Source organism: Fukomys damarensis, unplaced genomic scaffold (genome assembly GCF_012274545.1).
Source record: "Fukomys damarensis isolate Sample0158 unplaced genomic scaffold, DMR_v1.0_HiC HiC_scaffold_15, whole genome shotgun sequence".
In the NCBI taxonomy this organism is placed as follows: domain Eukaryota; kingdom Metazoa; phylum Chordata; class Mammalia; order Rodentia; family Bathyergidae; genus Fukomys; species Fukomys damarensis.
Window position 1 is genome coordinate 17,155,040 of NW_022900927.1, and position 8,323 is coordinate 17,163,362.

General features: G+C 38.4%; 1 pseudogene; it reads left to right on the forward strand.

Moving 5' to 3' along the window:
* The first annotated feature begins 7,238 nt into the window (after positions 1-7,238).
* LOC104865159 lies at positions 7,239-8,074 on the forward strand (annotated as a pseudogene).
* The last annotated feature ends 249 nt before the right edge of the window (positions 8,075-8,323 follow it).

Here is an 8,323-nt window from a genome sequence, read left to right on the forward strand (position 1 = left end):
AAGAAAGAAAACAAGTCAACTGGGCCTGGAATGTAGCTCAGTGGCACTGTGACTGCTTAACACGCACAAAGTCCTACATCTAATTTCTGGTTTTGGAGAAAAAAAAATTCAACTGAAAGAGATAACAATTATAAATATACATACACTGAACACGAGCATTCCCAACTTCATAAAACAGACACTCTGGACATAAAATATCAGATAAACATAAACACAGTTATAATGGGGTGCCTCAATATTCCACTATCACAAATATACAAAAAAAATTTTAAATCAACTAGACAAAAATTTTAAAATCACAGTTCAGAATGGACATGGTGGTGCACACCTGTACTCTCAGCACTTGGGAAGTTGAAACAGGAGGATTACCATGAGTTCCAGGCCAGCCTGACCTATACAGTGAGTTCAAGGCCAGCCTGACCTACATAATGAGACCTTGCATCAAAAAGAAAAAATTAATACTAACACACCCCTATAATCCTAGCACTTGGAAGGCTAAGGCAGGAGAATCATGATGAGTTTGAGGCCAGGTTGGTCTACATAGCTCAAGGCCAGCCTACACTACAAAGTGAGACCCTGACTCAAAAAAAAAAAAAAAAATCAAAGTTGGCCTGAGGATTTAGCTCACTGGCACCTTGCCTGCCTGGCAAGCACAAGGTCCTGAGTTCAATTCCCAGTACAAAAAAATCAGAATTGAACCACATCTTCATACAAATGGACTTAATAGAGATATGTAGAATGTTCTATCCAACAAAAATGGAATACACATTCTCAATAGCACATGGAATTTTCTAAAAAAACTGACCACATATTATTAGCCCATAAAGTAGCATGAATACAAAAGAATCATAATTATGCCATGCACATTATCAGATCACAATGCAATGAAACTAGAAATGGATGTTGAAGAAACAATAGAAACTATGCAGACATATGAAGCTTAAACAATATTCTCTGTTTTGGTTTTTGTACTGGGGATTGAACTTGGGACCTTGTGCTTTTCAGGTAGGCAGTGGAACCACTGAGCTACATCCCCAGCAAACAATATTCTCTTTAATAATCAATGTGAAAGAAAAAAAATCAAGGAAGAAATTAGACAGTTCCCAGATTCAAATGATAATGCCAGTACAACATACCAGAATTTATGGGGCATCATGAAAGCAGTCCTATGTGGGATACTTATAGTTGTCAACGTCCACACCAGAAAAACAGCCCACATAAATAATGATGCACCCCAAGGTCTTAGAAAAACAAAAATAATCCCAATCTAAAGCTAGTATCTAGAAAGGAATTATAAAGATTAGAGCAGAAATTAATAAAATTGAGACTAAAAAAATTACAAAGAATCAATGAGTTGAAGAACTGATTCTTTGAATGAATAAAAATGATAGATATTTAGTCAATCTTAATAGAACAAGAAAATAAAAGACCCATATCAAATCAATTAGAAATGAAAAAGTCACAGTGAACAGTGCCAAAACTCAGATTATTAGTAATTACTTTGAAAATGTGTACTCTGATAAACTGAAGAATCCAGAAGAAATGGATAGAACTCTAGATATACATATATATAAATTAACAAAACTGAACCAAAAAGATTTTAAAACCCTGAATAGTTCAGTAACAAGGAATGAAATTGAAGCAGTAATGAACTTACCAACTAAGAAAAGTACAGGACCTAATGGATTTACCTACCACTGAATTCTACAAGAACTTCAGGGAAGATCTAACATCAGTACTCCTCAAACTCTTTAGTGAAACTGAAAGGGAAGGAGTACTTCTAAAGTCATTCTTGGAAGCTATCATTATCATGATTCCAAAACCAGACAAAGACCCCATTAAGGAAAAAAGAACACCTCAGGCCAATCTGTTTAATGAACATAGACACACAAATCTTCAACAAGATACAGCAAACAGAATGCAATAAATCAGCAGTGCATGCCTATGAATCCCACTACACAGGAGGCTAAACCAGGAGGATCGTCATGATTTCAAGGCCAGCCTGGGTGCCATAGTAAGTTCAAGGGAAGCCTGGACTTCATGGATAGACCCTGTTTTTTAAAACTGCAACAAATCACCATAAAGATCATCAGTAGGCTTCATCCCAGGGATGCAAGGATGGTTCAACATACACATATTAATAAACTTAAAATATCACATAAACAGAAACAAGGACAAAAATCACATGTGTATCTCATTAGGTACAGAAAAAGCCTTTGACAAAATCCAATATTCATTCACAATATAAACCCTGAAGAAGGACTTTATTTCAATCTGATGGAAGTTACTTATGACAAATCTACTGCTAATAACATATCATATGGGTAAAGACTGAAAGCATTCCCTCTAAAATCCAGAATAAGACAAGGATCCCCCATCATCACTCCAGTTCAATATGGTACTCAAAACATTAGCCAGAATAATCAGAGAAGGGAAAGAAATAAAAGGGATACATATAGAAAAGGAAAAAAGAAACCCAAATTATCATTATTCACAGATGACATTATCCTTTATATAGAAGACCCAAAAAATTCCACCAAAAGACACCTAGAATAAACAAATTTAGAGAGATAGAAGGATATAAAATAAACACAAAAATCAATAGCATTCATAGAACCAATAATGAAGTCACTGAGAAATTTGGAAAACAATACCACACATCAAGAAAAACAAAATACCTAAGAATTAGCCTATGGTGAATCCCTGGGACCCAGGAAGGATCTGAAGGCAGAAAGAGAACCCATAGGGGAAGTGAAGAGACCAACCTCAATGCAAAAAAAAAAAAGTGGCAAACTGCCCTTTTCCTCTGACTTCCAGATTTTGGTGTGAGTGAAAAGGCTCAAATTCACAGGTGTCAGGTGTCTCTGGAGGCCTCCACAGCTGATGACTCCAGAGGGCTCCAGGGAGAAACACTCCAGCGGAATGGAGAAACGGATGCTGTGAACCACAACAGCTGGTGAGTGACTCCAGTCTAAGTAACTACAATGTCCCCAGAGGGTGCATGACTGGATGTCATTCTAGGGAGAGGCTAACTGAACATGGGTGCATCCATGGTTGGCTTCATCTTAGGGCTCCCACTGACTGAATAAGGCACAACTGCAGGAGATATTAAGGGTCAGGTAGCCAAGCTCAGGCTGGCAAGAGATACCCAGAGTGTTGTACGCTGAACACCTCAGGCCCCAACCCCACAAACAGGCTAGGATCAGCCTGAACTTATGTGGACTTAAAAGCACCAGAATTGGCACCCCACCCTATTCTAAATACAGGCCTGATGGGATCATCCAGCATGGATCTGGGCTTTGTCTACCTCCTTTGTCTACCAGTGACAGCGGAGGTATACCTTGAATTTCACACTACCATAAAAAAAGTAGACACCAGAAGATAAGCACAGGCTTGAAACTACAGAAAAATTTTTTTTCCTCTCTTTTTTTTTTCTTGATTATTTCTTTTTATTTTTTTCATGAGTGTGAACATAGTTTTGGGGGGGTTTAAAAAATTTGTTTAGTTCTGTTCTTGTTTTTTCCTTCTTTGCTTCTCTCTTCTCTTCTTCTCCAGTTTCAAAAAGCTTGGGTAATCTTCCTTTGTCCTTCAGCCTTGCCTTTAAACCTTTTCTCTTCTTTTATTGCTCTATTTTTCCCTCTTATCCCTTTTAAATTTTTTCCACTGTGGGTAAAATCACTCTATTAAAGGGATATTTACTGTATATAATTTTCTGATTTGTTATAGAACTATAAATCTCATATCTATGGTTTTAGGTGGCCAGTAAACAGTTACCACAGTTTGTCATTTTCTAGACTGTGCTTGATGCAATTGTTATCACTGACTGTACTACTTTAGCCAAGATGACATAGTTGTGATTAGCTGTCCTTCCTTGAATTCCAATGCTGAGATTATCTGAGGGTCATAAACAATACCATAGTCCAGTACCAAAGGACAAGGTGCTAGAAAAATAGGTAGCAACTTCTCAGCCCTAATAAATTGAAGAGGTAGGATCTTAGGAGAGAGTCAAAAGCCAAAAGACAGCTAAACCTAGACAACAACTCTGAAAAGCAGTCATTTCCTAAGGAGGACTCTTAGGACATGGTTAGTGAATCATGAGTAGATAAAGACAAAAAAAAAAAAGAGGAGCGAAGGAAACCATGAATATCCAACAAATATCCAATATTGATTGCATGAAACCAATTCAAACAGATATCCAGGAAATTAAAAATTCTATTGAAATTATACAGAGCAGAATCAACCAGTGTGAGGACAGAATATCAGACCTAGAAGACAGGTTTGCAGTCAGTGATCACCAAATGAAAGACTTCTTCAAATAGAATGGGAACATGAAAAATCAATTCAAAAGCTACAAGATGAGGCAAAGAAAAACAGCATAAGATTAATCAGAATCAATGAAAAATCAGAAGATAGCATAAAGGACATTTAAAAAAAAAAAACTTGTTCATAGAAGTAATGGCAGGAAAATTCCCAAGCATAGAAAAAGAATTTGACATATAGATGAGTGAGGTATACAGAACTTCAATTACCAATGATAAAAAAAAAATCTAACTACACAAGGCATATAATATCCAGGATTCCAGAAATTCAACACAAGAACAGAATGACAAAAGCTGGTAGAGAAAAGAAACAAATCAATTATAAAGGAAAGCCTATCAGTATCACAGCAGACTTCTTAACGAAACCCTCAAGTCAGGGAGAAATTGGAATGAAGTATTTCAAGCCCTAAAAGAAAACAACCTCCAACACAGATTTATGTACTCCACAAAATTATCTTTCAAAATCAATGGAGAAATAAGATACCTCCATGGCAAAAATAAAACAAAACAAAGCTGAAGAAATTCATGACCACCAAACCAGCACATGAAAATGTTATGAAGAACATTCTAGAAAGAGACAATGAAGCTAGGTGTGGTGGTGCACATCTGTAATCCAAGCAATCATGATGCTGAAGCAGGAGGATTGCCATGAGTTTGAGGCCAGCTTGGGCTACATATGAGATGAAGGTCAGCCTGAACTACATAGCAAGACCCTGTCCCCCCAAAAAAAAAATTAGAGGGAGGAAGAGAGACAACAAAGACTAAAACTCTATGAACTCCAACAGAATGAATCCAACAGGCAAGGAAAGCCATTAAACAGAGGTGAAAGAAAGGGAATCAGCAACAGGAAGATAATATGACAAAGACAAGTCAATACATATGAGTTACAACCATCTATGTTAATGATCTCAATTCACCAATCAAAAGAGTCAAACTGGGCTGGGGATTTGGCTCAGTGGTGTCACCACCTGGCTCACAAGAACAAGGTCCCAAGTTTGATGCCTGGTACCAAAACAAACAAACAAACAAAAAAACTAAACTAAACTGGCAGAATAGATCAAAAAACAAGATTCAAGATTCAATAATATGCTATAAAAAGAAACACATTTAACTGAAAAAGACATTCATAGACTGAAAGTCAAAGGATGGAAAACAATATGCCATGAGACAGGAACCTAGAAAAAAGCAGGGGTAGTTATTCTATTTGCAGACAAAGTGGATTTCAACCCAAGTGATCAGAAGAGACAAAGAAGGGTCAAAATACACTTGTCAAGGGAACAATCAAAGAGGGAAAGATGACAATCATAAATATATATGCACCAAATACCAGCACCCCTAACTATATAAAACAAACATTTGCTGCTACCTGCCTCACAAGAGGAAGGTCCTGAGTTCGATCCCTGGTACTGAAAAACAAACAAACAAAAACCAAACATTAATGGGCATGAAAAATCAAATAAGCACTAATACAGTTGTAGTGGGAGACCTCAATACCCCACTGTCACAAACAGACAGATCAATTAGACAAAAAATCAACAAAGTAATATCAGAATGGAACCAAACTTTTGAACAAGTAGACTTAGATGTCTACAGAGTGTTCAGCTGCACATGAGACTTTCTCCAAAATAGACCACATACTAGCTCATAGGACATACTCAGCCACCTTTTTTTTTGTGGGTTTTTGTTTCTTTTGTTTTGTTTTGTTTTTTGTACCTGGGATTGAACTCAGACCCCTGTGCTTGCAAGGCAAGTGGCAAAACCACTGAGCTAAATCCCTGGCCCTAAGCCACCTTATTTTTGACAAAGGAGCCAAACACCTTCACTGGAAGAAAGATAGCCTCTTTAATAAATGGTCCTGGGAAAGCTGGCTTTGCACATGCTGAAGATTAGACCTAGACCCATATCTCTACCCATGCACTGAACTAAAATAAAAATGGATCAAAGATCTAAATATTAAAGCAGAAATACTTAATGTGCTGGAAGATAGAATAGGTAAAACTCTTGAAGACATAGATGCAGGCAAATACTTTATGAACAAAACCCCAATCACACAGAAAATATCACAAAGAATCAAATTAACAACTGGGATTATATCATATTGAAAAGCTTTTGCACAGCCAAAGAAACTATCAAGAGTGAAGAGCCAGGGATTTAGCTCAGTGGTTCCACCACCTGCCTTGTAACTGCAAGGTTTGGAGTTCAATCCCCATTACAAAAAATAAAATAAATAAATAAATAAATAAATAAATATAATTCTTGGAAACATCCCAGATTCTTAACGATGGGTGAAAGGATAAAGAAACTGTGGTTTTTACATACAACAGAGTACTACTCTGCCACAAAGAAGGATAAGCTTGAGACATTTCTAGGTAAATGGATGCACCTTGAGGACACACTACAAAGTAAAATAAATCAGACACACATATTTAAACCAAAAGCACAAATAAAGACTAAAATGGATGATAGATATTAGAAAATAGGAAGAAAATGTTCAAGTGGGAAGATGGACAAGGGAAGGGGAAGGAAGATAAAAAAATAGAAGGAAAAAATGAAAATAAATCTTTTGTAAGTAGGAGGGGAAGAAAGGTTGAAGGGGGGAACAGAATGAGGGGAAAGAATCAAAATATATCATTTACAGGTACAAATTCCTTACAATGAATGTGATCACTGTGTATATCAAAAGAGTACCAATAAAATTAATTTTTTAGGTCCCAGCTCGCTGTGGGCTGCTCCGCGGGTGCCTTGCCCGGGCTGCCCTAGGCAGGCGCTCGGCCAACGGCCTCTGTCTGAGAGCGCCCTGGGAGCCGGCGGCGGGTGGTGGCCCTCTGCGGGACTCTCCAGAGGGCCCAGGGGGATAGAAACGGCTCCGAGTCCAGCTGATGCACAGTGAAGCAGGCTCAGGATAGAGTCCAGCTGATGCACAGTGAAGCAGGCTCAGGATTTAATGCGAAGCCCAGGAACAGATAGTGCCAACACCAAGCGGTACTTGGTACACATCTGGTTAGTGTGGCAGCGTTTCCTTCTCTCACTGCTGCTGAGATGGCAGAAATCACTCGAATTCAGTATGAAATGGAATACACTGAAGGTATTAGTCAGCGAATGAGGGTTCGGGAAAAATTAAAAGTAGCACCACCAAATGCTGACCTGGAGCAAGGGTTCCAAGAAGGAGTTCCGACTGCTAGTGTGATAATGCAAGTTCCAGAGAGGATTGTTGTAGCAGGAAATAATGAAGACATTTCATTTTCAAGACCAGCAGACCTTGACCTTATTCAGTCAACTCCTCTAAAGCCTCTGGCACTAAAAACACCACCTCGTGTACTTACACTACGTGGAAGACCACTAGATTTTCTGGATTTAGAAAGACCTCCTGCACCCCTCAACATGATGAAATCCGTGCAGTTGGCAGGCTAAAAAGAGAATGCTCTATGAGTGAAAATACTGTTCGCCAAAATGGACAGCTGGTCCGAAATGATTCGATACCTGTGTCACACGGTGGGTCTGCTGCCGCCACGTCTAATCCTCATCATGACAACATCAGGTACGGCACTTCAACCATAGACCCGACAGTGGAGGGAGTGGCAGATGACATGAATGTTGTTGATGCAGCTTCATGAAGACGACAGATCATCAAACTAAATGGACGTCTGCAACTTCTGGAAGAGGAAAACAAAGAACGTGCTAAACGGGAAATGGTCATGTATTCAATTACTGTTGCATTCTGGCTGCTTAATAGCTGGCTCTGGTTTCGCCGCTAGAGGTAACCTCAGCACTCGAGCACACGGTCTCACCTGCCGGAAATATAAAGGGTTTACAAACTTCTTTGTTTTTGTCTGCATTGTATGCCGTTTTATAGCCCATGCCCTAAACAATGTATTTCTTCCAGAAAGTAGGGAAAAGGACCTATATTTATAGAAGTAAAGGTATATTCTGTCCCTCACCTGTATTCCCATTAAGCTAGTTCTGCAGTAACACCTTACATAAAATTATTTTGCATGTTTTGTAAA